Source organism: Canis lupus, chromosome 5, assembly GCF_011100685.1.
Source record: "Canis lupus familiaris isolate Mischka breed German Shepherd chromosome 5, alternate assembly UU_Cfam_GSD_1.0, whole genome shotgun sequence".
Taxonomy (NCBI): Eukaryota; Metazoa; Chordata; class Mammalia; order Carnivora; family Canidae; genus Canis; species Canis lupus.
Genome location: NC_049226.1, coordinates 79,877,901 through 79,894,488, shown reverse-complemented (window position 1 = coordinate 79,894,488; position 16,588 = coordinate 79,877,901).

Sequence of the window (16,588 nt, the reverse complement as noted above, 5' to 3'; positions counted from 1 at the left end):
TCAGTCAGTTAAGTGTCTGCCTTCGGCTCAGGTCATGATTCCAGGGTCCTGGGATTTAGCCCCACATCGAGGAGGGAACCTGCTTCTCCCTCTCCTTCTCTCCCTGCTTATGCATGCTCGCTCTCTCTCTCTCTCTCTCTCTCCCTCTCTCTCTCTCTCTCTGTCAAATAAATAAATAAATAAATAAAATCTTAAAAAAAAAAAAAGAAAGCTTCAAATGGAAGGTAGGATTTCAGGTATACCTTGGATTTGAAGTATGATGTACTGGACCATCAGAGGAATTGGGCTCAGTACATTTATGAGGTATTCTGCTGGATGTTTTTTAATTTGCTTCCATATCTGGTCTTCTCCCTTCAGCTTTGTGCCTTAGGAGGCCAACCAGCATATACCGTATCAGTGGGATCACATGCTTTATGGTTTCCAGTTGGATTTGGTAACTCTAAATCAAGAGACTGGAGGAGAGTGAGAGGAGAACAAGAGGGTATTTACTTCACATTAAGTGTCCAGAGGTTGGCTGTATTCCTTTTAATGAAGAGCTCAGATCCTTTCTGGCACATTCTTCCTAAAGCTCTTATTCCCAGATTAAGAAATGATTCCCTCTCTGTGCCTCTTCAGATCTAGGGGCAGTTGCTAGGCCTAAGGTTCTGTGTTCTTGTTTCCCTAAATCCTGCTCTCATCTTTATAATTAGTTTCTTTTTTAAAAAAAAAGATTTTATTTGTTTGTTTGTGAGTGCGAGAGAGAGCATGAGTCAGGTGAGGGACAGAGGTAGAAGCAGACTCACCACTGAGCACAGGGAGCCCAGTGCGTGTCTTAGTCTCGGGACTCCGGAATCATGACCTGAGCTAAAGGCAGACACCCAACTGACTGAGCCACCCAGGCGCCCTATAATTAGTTTCTGTATTAAACTCTCCTCAATTAATCATTTTGAGTATGTTGTCTGCTTCCTGGGAGGGCCTTGACTGGTACCTGTGGGTGCAGTTATTTGCTGATTATATGAGAGTGTGGGGCTTACAGAGCTTAAGTCACTTGTCCAAAGTCATATAACTCATAAGTGGCAGAACTGGGACTCAGACCCAATATCTTCAAGTGAATTTGAAAGAAATAAGAGAGAAAGGAATGGATGTTGGGAGATCTATGGGGAATCTTGTTATGGTCTTAGAAATAAGGAATATATTTTTCTTAATTGCCCTGGAAAGTATTCTAAGGAAACAAACCTACATCACTATCCATTATATCTCTCTTTTATCATTCTAGGAAAGTCAGAATAACAATCCTACTCATGTGCCTATTCTTTATTAATCTTTCAAAAAATGGCAAATCAAATAAAGATTTATAATCCTTAGCCTAGTACTCTGTACTCTAGAACATGCTGCTTCCAGCACCTTCTACCTATCTTCATCACTTTTCTTGAAGTCCAAATAACTCTGATTTTTAAAAAGATGATCTTTCTGTAGAGCATGAAGGTATTCTTGGCAAAGCAGCATTATTAATTATTATTGTTGTAATTTGATAAGTAGCATGACATTCTTAATATGTGCATCCTTTGAGATAATTAAGAATGTCTTGGAATTAAGTCACTTTTCTTGGATCAGACCATTTTCCCATGAGTTTTCTTTGCTTCCCACTAACCTGGGAATCCGTGTCTCACCTGCAGTCCCCTCTTGAGCAATATATGCTTTGGGCAGCCTGCCTGGCCATTCTGTTTCTGTTTATCCTTTCCTGTACCCTGAGCTTGCTCCACATTCCCTCTTTTCCTACTAAATACATCTTTCCAAAGCTTCAGCTTGCCTCACACTCAAGTTTTTTTGACTTGTGTCAGTTCCTACTTTATTCTTACTGGTACTTGCTAGGTGAAGATCCATTGGTGGTTCCAAGAGACATGAGTGATACTGACAAGGCAGAAATACGGTACAGATGTCAAGAGGAGGATGCTACCTTTTAGTTCTGGATGGAGAAGGGTTTGGTGGCACCCAAAAGATCTAGCATGTCCTAAAGGCTTATGGTAGATGGTACATAGGCAATCAATCTGATCTATTAGTAGATCCGTTTGAGCAGAAGAAATAAGAAATTTAAATTAAAATACTTAAAATAGTGTACAGTGAGGCAACAGGTTTTTGAGGAGAGGTATGGGTTTTATTAATGGAGAAGTTGCTGCTGCATGATTTTATTTTAGTTAATTTCATAAAATTGGCTTTTATTTATGCTGTCACTATAGAGGACTCAAGTGACATTGAAGGTGAATGCCTTTTCCATAAAGGATTTTCTTAGGGGGTATGGGATCCGAGGAACTTTTTTTTTTTTCAACATATGATGCGCCAACAGCATATGATGCACCAGAATGAAGAAATTCTGCTCTAGGAGCTAGAGCAGAACTAGGTAGGTTAGGAGCTCTAATTTTTTCTCTCTTCTTTCTTTTTATTTCTCTCTACTTCCTGAAAACTTAAGACATTTTGAAGTGGACTGAGAGTAACCCTAGGGCTTTAGTCTAAGCATCATCCGTAGGGTTTAGCCACAAGAGTCAACTTTATGTGACCTTCCTGGCCAGAGCCGGTGATGTGGCTTAGAGATGGTACGGAGACAGATGAATCATTCTGAACATTCATTCTCATGTTGGAAAACTGAATACCTTTAGCTGGCATTGAACTTATTTCACAGAGAGTTGTACCAAAACTAAATCCATTATTCTTCATGGAACTCAAACTGGACCTGTTACTTTCTGCTCCGTATGGACCAAATAATTTGGGCAGTGTTTTCCTAAATTACCAGTAGACTGGTAGCTGGCCTTGAACCAAATAGAAACTGAATGACTCTGGTCACAACTTAAATGAAAATGTAACTGGTTCAAATCTCAGGTGTCTTTCTTTGACATTTGATTTAAATTCTAGATTGAGGCATTTGGCCCAATAGCCACCTACTGGTGACCCGCAGCCTTACCCAGACCTACAATTCTTCATTCCGTGTTGTGTCAATCAAGTATGTAAATCAGGTAATTTTCTCCATGGTAGTTATATCAGTATTTAGAATCAGAATTGCTATGTTCTTACCAAGCTGTTATTTCCCCCATATATACACACTAAAAAAAAAAAAAAAAAAAAAAGTGAAGAAATTTTAGTAACTCAATAAAATGTTTCCCATTCAAATCAGAGATATTTGCATTGCAAATAATGCTACTACTCTATAGAGAATCTGTCTTTTTAACCCTTTTGTAGTGACTTGGGTTGCTTGGGGAATCCATAAGACAAATCAAAGAATGTAGACCAGATTTTTTTTTTAAATGTTCCCTTGGGAGCAGGAGGGAAAGGCTAAGACATAAGGTTAATAAAAATTACTTTTCTCTCACTTTGAGAAGAGACCAAGAGGAAGAAATATCAGTGAAGGGGAAGGGAGATGAAATTAAGGAAGTTGGGGTTAAAAGGGGATCCAAGAAGAGTCTTGGGGATAGAGCTGTTATTCATGCTTCCTAATCCAAACACTGAAATCACCATGAATGGCCAACACATTGACTTCTGAGGGGCACAGAACAGAATATTTCAAACCTAGCTGCCTGTAAAATAGGTGCCAAGACACAAGGTACCAGAGGGCTAAGAGCTGCAGATAGAGATTAATTTGGGGGAAAAGCATGGTGATTTAGAGTTCCTGAACCTCAGAACATTCAAGCCACTGGTGTGCTCACTTTAATCCTCATTTTAGGTTTGTGTGTGTGTAGCCTGACTACGATTGGCTTTTAGAAGTTTTCCCAGCTATTCTTTAGATGCTCCTTTCCTGTATGTTCATTTTGGCCAAGCATCCTGCATGATTGGACTGCCTATGAACATAGAGCATTCTCCTTTCCTTCTTATCCTGAGCCAGAGATCATTCCCTTTTGTATCCGCTGTTTTCCTTGGAAGCGTGAAGCATTAGCTTTAATCAGTTTATAGAGCCCCTGACCTAATTTTACATCTGCAATAAGATCACTATGAATTCTCTGCTTCCCCGTGGAGGATAAAGCTCTGCCTTCCCCCTCCCCTCTGCAGTCTTTCTTTGTGATGGACGTTAGAGAGCCTGGCAGGTTCTGTTCCACACTGCACTGCTCCAAGAGCAAATTTATTTATATATTAATTTTATATTAAAAAGATTTCTCATAGGGAGCCAAAGATTGAATCATAGGCAGAAACCTGATTTGAGGTTGAAGGCAGGATGGCAGCAAGCAATGTCAAAGAGAAAAAGCTTTGGGAGTAAGAGGTGAGCACAGATTAAAAATTTGCTTCCGAAGAGCTCTGAGCCTCTCTCTGTCCCTTTAGCACACTGGCACATGTTGAGGCTACAACTTGTGTATCAGGTTCCTTTTTGCTCTATAACAAATTATCACAGTTGTGGTGGCTTAAAACAATATCCATTTATTATCTCATAGTTCCTGTAGGTCAGGAATCTGGGCTTTGCTTAGCTGGGTTCCCTGCTCAGGGTTTCACAAGACAGGGATCAAAGTGTTGGCTGGGCTATGTTCTCATCTGCAGGTTCAACTAGGGATGAATCTGCTTCCAAACTCCCCCAGGTTGTTTGCAGAATTCATTTTCTTGTAGCTGTAGAATTCACGGCCAGTTGCTACTTCAAAGCCAGAGTGGGGGGTAGAAGAGGGTGGGGAAGTCTCTGCTGATGGCTCTGACCTCTAGATGCTATTTTAAAGGACTGCTCTGATTAGGTTAGGCTCACCCAGGATAATCTTCCTTTTGATTAATGTAGTCAACTGCTGAGAAATTTTAATTATATCTGCAAAATCCCTTTACCGTTACCTTATTACATTAGTTAGAAGTAAGTTATAGGTTCCAGGCCCACTCAAAGGGAGAATATAATATGAGAATGTGGTTCATTGGGTGTCACCCCTGGGTATGTCTTTTATATCTTATCAATCCTTCAAGTCACCTAGAGTCCAAAAAAAATCTCATCACCACTCTATCATTTTAAGCAATGAAATGTGGTCAAAGAAGTAGGAAGGAAGATGTGTCTTTCATAAGCTTCCTGCTTAGCAAAGTCATTTTTGAGTTTTCTTAAATAGGGTTCATGTGGATAATAACAGAGAAATGGAAAGGAATTAATTAGAGTTTATTTATAATTGTATACCTCACTCAAGTGTAGCGAAACTACACTCTCTAGTTTTTTTTAATTGCGTTTATTTGATGAATGCTTTGGACTTTTAAAGATTTTGTAAAGTTTGATATCAGCCTTCACTGGGGCCTCTCAAGAGGAGCAATTTTTTTTTGTGTAATTAGGAAAGTATAATACAGTGTGCCTTGAACATTGAAGACTTCCAGTTTGCTTTTCTAAAAACCTTAATTTTAAAAGACTGTATGAGAAAATAAATTTCTCAGGTGCGTTTCTTTTCTGATACTTTTGAGGGGAGTTATTTAGGGGAAGGGAGCCCACGTTCCATTTCTTTTTTTTCCCTGTAATACTGAGACAAACCCAAACATCAGTTACACTTTTGGGAATCAAAGTTCTCAAGATTATTCTGCATTTAGAAAGAGGACTCTACATCCCCTCACTGCACTTCCTTCATTCACAAAACTCAAAGGCATAACCTAGAGATTGGCCCAGGGCACAGGAAACCATAATATCCTATAGTTTAACAGTTCCTAAGAGTCAAGGATTTCATTCCAGAAATAAATCCTCAGAATAAAGAGTTTAGAAGGTAGAGAATCCTGGAAGAGAAGAAGTTTAGCTTACCTCTACTTGTTGGCAGTTGTGCCTCCTCTTTTTTTAACTCCTTCCTTTTTCCTCCCTTCTATCTCACTGTAATTTCTATTGCCTTATTAATGAGAACTTGTAACTCCTGAAGTCAGGTTTTGGACATAGCCATTTGCCTTTTTTATCTAATGCAAGAATTTTTAGTTGGGCACATGACTTCCTGGTCTGCATATCCCAGCTTCCTTGCAGCCAGGTATGGCCATGGGACTACAAGCTGGCCAATGAGAAGCCACATGGGCAACCTGCCAGTTATGTCCTTGAAGGAAGGGGACAGGCTCTCTCCTTTCCTTTTATTTATTTATTTTTTTCCCACTTTCCTACTGGCTGACCGTGAACATGAGGATGGAAGTGGGACCAACTGTTCTGGCTCTCGTGAGGGAAGCCATGTACTAAGGATGGCTGAGCATCAGGAGAGAAGGTGCCTAAATGCCAGTAGAACTGTCGAGCCACCCTCCTTATCCCAGACCTTCACGTGGTAGAGAAATAGACTTCTGTCTTCTTTAAGCCACAGTTAGTTTTGGCATCTTGGTTAATTCAGCCTAATTGATATCGTAACAAATGCAGCAGCTGAGAGGAGATGAATCACCAGTGGTGTCAGGGGACAACATAGTAGCTGAGACAAGGCTGTAGTACCAGGCAGGACCAGGATTAACTGATTGCCACCGTGCCACCCACATCTGTGGCTGAGTCCTACTTTCACCTTTTGTAAGTGGGGATAATAGTAAGTGCCTCATGCCGTAAAACCAAGGGGTGAAGATTCAGTGGTATCCAAAGTAGGTATGATCTTTGTTCTCCTAGAACTGAAGGTATAGAGGGGGAGATGCATAAGAAAGCATGTGCATGAATAATGCCAAATTGTTAGTGCTGGAGAAGAACAAAGGGAAACCATGACTAGGGGATTCCTTGGAAGTGAAGGGATTCCATCAGAGGAATCCAGTGGGAAGAAAGTAGCCATATGGAGTGCTTCACTATGGCCCAGCTGGGTGTGCCTACATGCTCAGACCACTAGGGTGTAGTTTATTCTCTGGCTCTTAGCAAAGTTGCACTTAAAGTACTCAGGTTTGAGGTTGGGCTGTCCTTACCAAAGAGACTGTATGCCCCACAAGGGCAGTGTGTACATGTTGGCCTTGCTCGTTGCCATATATCTGAAGGCACCCTATTATTAGCCAAATGAAGAATGAACAGTGATCAAAGCATGGGTTGCATATCTTCTAAGAGGAGTTTAGTCTGCTTATCTTCAAAGAAAACTGGACTGGATCTAGGCCAGCAAGATGTGATCTCTATGTGAGAACTCTATGATAAAGTTGCTTTATATACTTATATTTTTACTGAATTCTTAATAACAGCACATGGCATACAGTGATAGTTTAATAAATATTTGTTGAATGAATGAGTGAGTTTCTAGTAACATTTCAGTTGCCATGGCTGGAAATCTCAACCTGATGAACATTCTAACTACCAGGACTGTGCAAAAGTGAAATGAGCCTCTTGGGAAGCATTGAGTTTCCTGTTGTTGGAGGTGTTCAACCAAACTCTTTAGGGTTTGGGGAAGGATGTCACACTCTGAATGGAGGGCCTTGTCTTCTGAATGCCTGCCAATCCTGAGAGAATATGCCCTCTAAACATGTGCAGTAGTTTGCACTTAAGGCATTTGAAACTGATTCTTACAGAACTGACTTCCGTACCAATGAGTCAAAGTCTGATGGCATTGAGTTGTCCTGTGTTTCTTGGGCACGTGGAAGCTGTTGAAGCCTCCTAGAGACCAGAGGCAAGGATTCCAGTCCAGGTTTTATCATTTCACACCCGTGCATCCTGCAGGGACTCCACAAACTCCGTGCTCTGTGAACAATACCCTTTCCGTATTTCCATCATGAGAGTTCCCTGTTATATTATAATGATCTCTTTTTGGGTCTGTTTCCACCAGTAAATTATGACTTCCTTGTGAGTATCTTATTCATATTTTATCTTGGTGCCTCACACCATGCCCAGCCTTGATAGGCGCTCAATAAATATTTCTTGAACTACTGTACTCATGGGGAGAGGAAAAGGGAAATAGTTTTCTGATTTTCATGGATAAAAAACTAAATTGTAGAAAAAGAGGAAATGATCACAGCTGGCATTCTGGGTATGCCATTTGTCTAGGTATTTCACTGTGGATGTCTAACCCACTGTGGAAGCTTATCCATAGACCCAATGGGGAATCCACAGAACTCACGTGAGATGAGAGTGTGAAATAGACATACTTCTGCACCACTTTGTTTTTCTGTCCCCTGTGCTGTAGCACACCAACTTGACTCTTTCGCTTTCCCTCCTTCCTCTTCCACCATAGCCTTACCCATCTCTTCTCATTACTGGCTTTCACAACCCCCTTGCTCCTTACCATTTTGGATTCCCACAGCCATTCTTGGGAAGAGATACTGAAGCATCTGTGAGCCAGCATTTGTTCCTATACTTTCTTGCGGTGACTAATGGGTAACACCTGTCCTGTGGATTCCCTCTTGCACTCTTACGATTGGATTTATCACTGCAGTAGTTTAACCATAACTAGAAAAATGTAGCTCTCTAAAGTCCCTATAATGTGGAGGTTCCTAATGTGGTTTAAGTTATTCTTTGTGTCATAAATAACCCAGACGGCACTATTATGGACCAATACCCTGAAAAGAAAAGGCACTAAGATCATAAATAACACACACAATAGGGGCTTGAAGAGACTCATGGAAATGCTTTGGTTCCTGATGGAGAACAGGGGCATGGATGGCTTCCAGGAAGGCTTGGGATTTCAGGGCTCAGGCTTGGAGAGAAATATCATACCTGTGAAAATCTTTCCAGTTAATCTAACCTGGTTGTGCAGTAAAGGGATCTCACCTGGTCAGAGGTGAAGGTCAGCTGGGTTTCCCACCGTAGGAAAGATGGAAAGAGGATCAATCTGTTTGTGCATTTCTCTTATCCTGTACATACCAATAATTTGCCAGGAAAGGGAAGAGGGTAAAAGGAAGTCCATGATGCATGGATGACCTCAGCCCCTACAAAAACCACAAGCTGCATTTTGAGATCACATTATCTTTCCATCTAGTCTATCCCTTGTCAGTCATCCTGTTGCAAATAGCTGCCATTTTGACTGGATTAGGCCGATCAGATTCTACTCTAAAGATGAAGAAAATGCTTCCTCTCCAACAAAATGGTTTCCACTCTACCTCAAAGCCTCTCATTCTCTTTGCTTTGAGGAAAAGAGAAAGAGAGTGAGAGAGTGTGCATGTGGCGCCCTTTATTTGGACTTTCATCTTAACCTGGGACTACCTGGTCTTCTATTTCCTTCCCTCTCATGTAACTCTTCATTGATTTTCTTTAAATCAAACAAGCCACCATCACAGACTCTTAGAAAAGAAAGTCAGCCATGAAGGAGCCCTGGGCTTGGAATAGAAACCAGTCTAAATTTAGTTGCTAGTGAGCCTTCCTAAGCAGTGGACATTGTCTAGAAGCTCATCCTGGGGGCGTGTGCTATCAGGATGCAATGGCAACCAGCCATTGTCACCCCCCTCCTGTGGGGGAGGCCATGGGGAGCCCTCACTGATGACAGCTTCTGCCATAATTTCCTGACAAGGTGGCTTGTCTGCTACAAGCAGGTCTTTTATTCTTTAGTTTTAAAAAACTTTGTGGGGCTCCTGGGTGGCTCAGTTGTTTAGGCATCTGCTTTTGGCTCAGGTCGTGATCCTGGAGTCCTGGGATTGAGCCTGAGTGAGGCTCCCTGCTCGGCAGGGAGTCTACTTCTCCTTCTCTCTCTATCCCTCCCCACCACTTGTGTGTTCTCTCTCTCTCAAATAAATAAGGGCATCATGGATGGGGGGTGCTATGCCTTCTTATGATAAGCAGCTCAACCCCTACACTCCTGCTTTTCTTCATGGGAGGTTTGACTCTTTGCCTTTGGTGAAGTCAGGGGCTCGGGTTGACCATGAACCTTTGCCTCTTCCCTCATCGGGAGAATTCCCAGGATGTATCCACAGGCTCCCCAGCCTTTACAGACCATGCCTTCAAATCTTATTCTAAGAATACTGCGTTGTTATTATTTTTTAAAAGAATTGTTTGATTTGTTCATGCTAATACGATCCAGAAGTTCCTATAGGATTTTTTTTAAAGGAAGAAGTAATGTGAAGAATTACTCATACGTTATGTTCTATCTTGAATAATAGCCCAGGCCCTACCTACTTATCAATATAATTAAAACTGGATTAGTAGGATAGATTATATAGAGTGTCTAAGACCATCAGAAGTTTGGGTTCCAGAATTCTCCTACCCCCTTTTTCCTTCCTCTCTACTCCATCTTCTTCAGTTCAACTTTAAATATGCCATTATATCCAACTTAAACAGACCAGGGTCTTTGACATGGGACCTTGATTAGCAGGGTCTTTGACATGGGACCTTGACATGGGAGAAATCTTGGGAAAAAAACATAAAATGTTTGAGAACAAAGGTACCTTAGAGATTAACCAGCCTGTATAGACAAGTGATTGAGTTAAACTGCCTGGATTCAAGCCATGACTTGGTAGCTGTGTCAGTGTAGAGTTATCACTCAGCCACACTGCACCTCTTTGCAATTCAGCTTCCTCACATGTCAACTGAGAATGATCATAGCATCAACTTTGTAAGCTTATTTTGAATATTAAATGAAATTGTGTCTGGAAAGTGTAAACATAATAGAAGTTATCAGTATCCTCATCATTTTCATCGACATCTAGCCTGAACTTTTGGGATCCTTTTTGGAAGGGAAATCAGGCCTGTAAGAAATCCAGCACAGTTGCCCAGTAGCTCAGGGCTACAAGCAGAAAGGACCCAGCTGAACCTTTTCTTCAGTGAATTCCATCTATTGTATAACGTACAGAAACTTAATACGTTCCCCTCCCGTTTTTTCCCCCCTGATGTCAAATATGCCTCTTCCCTCAACTGAAACAGAACAGAACAAAAACCTACTCCCCATGCAGATTTATAAAGCCAATGTTGATCGAAAGTAAAAGTCTGAGAAACAAAGAAGCCTCCTATGAGAACACCAAAGTCAGATTGAGGAAAAATTTGCTGGTTTTTAAGTTACCTCTGTCTTATTGCCAGCAAGATTCTAGGATAAAGGAGTGTGTGGCACGTGATTTAGCAAAAGCAATGGTGAACCAGAGATACAGGTATGTGCTGTGATTTTCATGCGTGCCAGAGAGAGACCTATGTATTCAGTAGCACTGGTCTCTGGCCACGGAGACAAAGGTGCAAACCTCTCTCTACCAAGGGTGAAGAAGTTGGTTTCCTTACCAAATTTCTCTTGCTTCCTTCACTCCCTTTTACCATTAAAATGAAAGATAGTTTTTGGGTAATTGCAGCAATTTGAATAGATCTACCACATACCCGGAGGAAAGCAACTATAAACAATAACATAGCAGATAATGTTCTAGAAGTTTTTTGGTGTGGGAACAACTGAATGAGTTAAGCTGAATTGATGTAAGTTCTGTAACTGACCAAAATACCCATAAATCAGTAAGTTTCGAAGTTGCCTGCGGGGCACCTTGCTATGCACAGAGCACATACACTGTGAGTTCTAAGGGAGCTGGTGGTGTGCTTGGAAAACTCAGTACATCTGGGGAGCAGCCAAGAGTATGCAATGAAGTAGCTTTATAAAGACACACACACACACACACACACACACACACAGGTTTGATTCTTATTATTTGTGGTAGTTCTGTGAAGTCAGTGCAAACACTGAATTAAGAAAAACTGAAGATTGCTACGAGGGACACCCAGGGTTTGGTTCCTGTAAGCCTCTGGTCGCAACATTTTGTCAGCCGCCCCACGCAGAACCTTGTTTTATGTGCGTTTCTGTTTCAAAACACTTTAATACATATTGTTGATTCATGAACACCGAACTCAGAGCCAAGAGCACTTTGAGTCATGCCCGGACGAGGCTGATCTGGGGCACGTGTTTTCTCTGTAAGATACATCACGGCCTCTTGTGCCTAGAACACTAGCCAGCACTTTGGCACTGTGTTTGGGGCCATTCTAAACAGTTAGAATCACGACCACAACTACCACTGTATAAAAAAATAAAAACCACAAGGAGGCAAAAAGAAAAGAAACTGGGACCACATAACAATTAAAAGGACGTTTGTTTATAATGTGAGCGTTGGAACAGGGAGACAGGAATGCTCTGTCCTGTGTCCTGTGTCCTCTGTCCTGTGTCCTCGATTGGCCACAGTGACTCAAAATCCTGGCCACTCGGGGCATGTCCATGGAAGCGCTGTAAGTACTGAGTTTGGACTCACAAATGAGTGTTGGTGAGCGGGTGCGTTCGCAAATCTTGAGGACTCATCGTATCCTGGAATGTTATTTGGTGTCACTGGAGGTTCTCTGCTTCTATATGTGTTGCAGAGAACGAGAGAAGGAAGCAAGCAGTGAAGCTTTGCTGGAATAAGGGAAGATTTCATGAAGCAGGAAGGATTGGAATTGTACTTTTAAAGATGAAGGAAATACATAGTTTTCTAAGAAGAGGGGTCCTAAAAAATATGTGAGAGAGGAATGATTTTTGAGTTGATGGGGCTGTGAGGACATTGGCCTCTGGCCCAAAGGATGTCCATATGAAAGAGTAATGAGAGGTGAGCTTAGACTGGACTCGTGGACCTCTATTATTTTTGCCTTCCTGCTACCCACTCCCCTCATCCTGATATCACCTGAGTTCCTTTAGAACAGCTCCTCCCCCTGCACCTGTATTGTTTTGATGGAGCCACTACTTGGCTGGACTGCAGTGTGGACTGTGATGGAGGCTTGGCCCATCAGGATGTTTCATCTCTTTGACCGTGGTGACTGTCATAAGGAGATGTGATCCAGAGCCAGTGAGAATCACCTCTGGAAGTGTTTTACCGCTACGATGCAGTTGCAAAAACGATGAAGGTTAGAGCTTTTGGGGACTACCAGGGAGAGAGGGTCTGTGAAGAAAACCAGTACAGAGTGAAAAGAGGGACAGAGAGACAACAGAGAGAGAGAGAGAGATTCAGATGTCAGTTTCTAAAAGTAGCTGGATCTCACCATGCCTACAGGAAGCTTGAGACTTTTCATTTGTGTGAGCCAGTTCATTGCACGGCATTTGTATTTCCTCAGTCAGAGCTGGGTTATGGCCAGAAGAGCAGTGTAGTAAGTAGGTGTTCAAGGGAAGTGGGCTGGAGTGAGCATCAGACACCTTCTCAAACTAGTTTAAGTAACAAAAAAAAAAAAAAGAGAGAGAGAGAGAGAGAGACTTGTTCTAAGCCACAGAAACTTACATGGGATCCAAACTCAAGAAATTTCACAAGGTCTTAGGAAAACTGGAATTGGAAACTGAAAACTTGGGAATTAGTGTTATTCCCCTGTGTATCAAGGGCCACATGGCTCTGCTCACCTCTGTTCCTCTGGATCCAGGCTCCCTTCTCCTTTCCCTCTCTGCTTACAGATTTTGCTTCTGACTGGCCATAGTGACCTCGAGCTTTAACACTGTTCCCAGTGTCTCAACCCGCCCAGTTTCTCAGAATACCAGTTCCAGACCCCAAAGAAAGGAACATTATTGACTTGGTTCATCTTTTCTTATAAGGCCATAACCTATAGATTTATTCCTCAGAATAGAACCTTCCTCAGGTCCAGTTGATGTGAAACATCAGATGTAAAGGCTGCACATTACAGTAACAGACATCTCTGTTACGGATGAGGCTAAATCTGAAAAAGTTTCCAAGATCAGATGTGGGCTTGAGGCTGTGGCAGTAGGAAGCCAGAGGTCTCAGAAGATAGCTCAAGCATTACCTTTCTGTCAGGACCCCAACTTCCTATTTTTGAACATGAGAAGATGGGACTAAAAAAAAAAGATATTGAGAAAATTATTTTATTTAAGAATATTTATTTTAAATATATGTACATAATATGTAATTAAATGCATGTACACACACACAGTCTATGCCTGTGCTCTTTCTCATATTTCACTCCTTTGCTTTGGTTTTCTAAATTCTTACTGAAGGATCACCCATATATCTATCTATCTACCTGTGGGTATATACGATTATATACATGGATACATAGTTAGGCATTAGCTTGCAATTTTTACACATCCAGGGATGTGCATTTTGAAAGTGGATACACTAGGTATCCTTGGAGAGTAGATATGTATGTTTTGAAAAACCAGAATAGATCATGACACTGTTGCTTAAAACCGTTTGTTTTCCTTTATACTCTGCTTTTTCCATTCACAGCTCTCTAATAAATACATAGAGTAATGTACGTACATATTATTTACTGAAGACACTGTCCTCAGTGCCAAGTGCAGTGTGGGCATACAGTACCCATTCCTTAAACATTCGTTGAATGCAGGACTGAGTGACTTTGTGTCTATGGATTGAAGGGCCTCCTTGCAATAGCTCTTGAGTTCCTCCCAGAGGTTCTCTGTCCACAAATTTTGAATAATGATTTTGAGGCACACGGAACATCTAGGAACCCGGGTCTGTTTATTATCCACGACAGAGTCCCCATGCTTCAATTAGATGGATGCAACACACTGACTTTCTATTGAGTTTTCTAACAGATGCGACTATGGGTATTTTTCAGAACAGCGGCCAGACCAGTAGACCTCTAGGCCTCATTTTGGATTTTTACGCTCTTTTGATGGTTATCATAGTCCCGCAGGTTGTTATTTAGTCAAATTATGTTCATTTTATCGCCTGTGCCTTTCCTCATATTTCACTCCCTTTGATTTGTTTTTCTTTTCTTTTCTAAATTCCCTTTGAGGCATCACATTACCCCTAATTGCCTGCAGTGTTCCAAGCCTGGTCTCATAGCTGACACACAGACACAGACTCGTAGCCACAGTTGGGGATGCCCCTCTGTGTGGCTGAACATTTTACTAGCTCAGAGAATTGCTGCACGGTAGTGCTTGCCTAACCTCCTGTTGGCTCTTTACCATGAGCTCACGGTTTTGTTGTTTTCTCTATTACTGCCATCCAGAAATCGCCTTCAACTTAAATTCTGTCTTTAAGTTTATTCATTCCCAGATAGATCATCTGCATTTTTTCAACCAGAGCCTCATTGTGGTACTTTTGACATCTCTTACTAAGACCCACGTATGGCTTGGTATTGTGTGCCAGTCTGCAACTGCTGTTGGGAACACCTCCCGATTTAGTGTCATCTGTAGATGTGATTAGCATGATAATAGTACTAAAATCTTCCCATCTCTTTCTTGATTCTTAATAAAGTTAATGAAGCCATGTATCATGGCAGGTTGTACCCTCTTGACTCCCTTCTCACAGCTCTTGTCAGCCTCTACTCATTGCTGGGCTTGGCTTGGGGTCTGTTTTTATTTCCTATGATGGTGCTGAAGGATATGCCCAGGCTTCTCTTTATTAAAGGGCTCTTCCAAGTCAATTTACCAAACCTAGGGGAAGATTTCAGTCTTGGTTTCTTCTCCTTTCAAGGTTGCTTCCTCTCTAGTTCCATATCAGAGGGAAGGTAAGCCCCTAAAGGAGACTGTGGAGTGGTAATTGTTGAATGGATGAAGCTCTTAGGTTGCTGACTGCCCTGAGGTTAGTGGATGCACATTGGGAAGCCAAGGAAGTGGTTACCGCTGTTGGTTTCATAGAAGTTGTGGTGTTCTTTTGGGTAGTTGAGTCTATCTCTGTGCCAGGCTGCCCTTCAAGTAGGGAGTTTCTGCCATCTTCAAGAACAAACCTTACTGGGGATGCCTGGGTGGCTCAGTGGTTGAGCGTCTGCCTCTGGCTCAGGTCATGATCACAGGGTCCTGGGATCGAGTTCCGCATCAGGCTCCTCGCAGGGACCCTGCTTCTCCCTCTGCCTACGTCTCTGCCTCTCCCTCTGTGTCTCTCATGAATAAATAAATAAAACCTTAAAAAAAGAAAGAACAAACCCTGCTTTCCTGCCCCTGCATTTATGTGCATGAAAGTCAAACATTGTATTTTGTGGTGTATTCTAATGCACGTGGCCCTGGGCACCCTGCCTTAGCATTCTCATCTCTTTAGGCCTCTGCTACCCAGTCACACATAGGAAGGGTATTTGTAATACCTTATTTCTCACTGTCTGGCCTTTTGTTGTGTTATTCTCTATATCGTTTCGAGTGTTTTAAATATTTTGTAGTAACCTACAAAAGTAAAAGTAAAAGACAGGAAATAGGTATTAACAAATAACAAAAAAAAGCACCCCAGATGAGATATATCTGCAGTACTGTGGCGTCAGAGATGAGTGAGCAATCTCAACCTAATTGAAGGTAGTGGCACTATTACCTGGTGGGAAGGGAGGCGTATAGACAGAAAATGCTCAGAAATTAGCTTTGCGATGAGCCTTCAAGAGTAAGTGGAGTTACCAGGCAGACAAAGCAGTAAGGGATATTTTAGGAAAAAGGCATAAAGAAATAAGAAGATAGAGTACATTTGGAAAGCATAAGTGGTCCACTAAAGCCAAAATACACATATTTGGAAGGCTGGGGAATTTGGGCCAGTGATTAGTTTGGAAAAGAAAGTTTGGGAGAGATTGTGTCATTCATGCCAGGCAAAGACATTTGCATTTTATTCTGGAGGCCCAAGGGCTTTTATTTTATTTTTTAGAATTTTATTTATTTTAGAGAGAGAGAAAGAGTAGTGGGGGGAGGGAGAAAGAGAGAGAGAATTCTCAGCAGGCTCCATGTCCAGTGCCCCCTAACAAGGGGCTCGATCTCACCACCCTGAAATCATGACCTGACATGAAGTAAGAGATGCTCAACCCACTGAGCCACTCAGGTGCCCCCTGTGGGCCCAGGGGCTCTGAAACAGCAGAGTGATATGATCAGGTTTGCATTTGCCAAAGATGAAGCAGCATCTTGAATATAGGTAA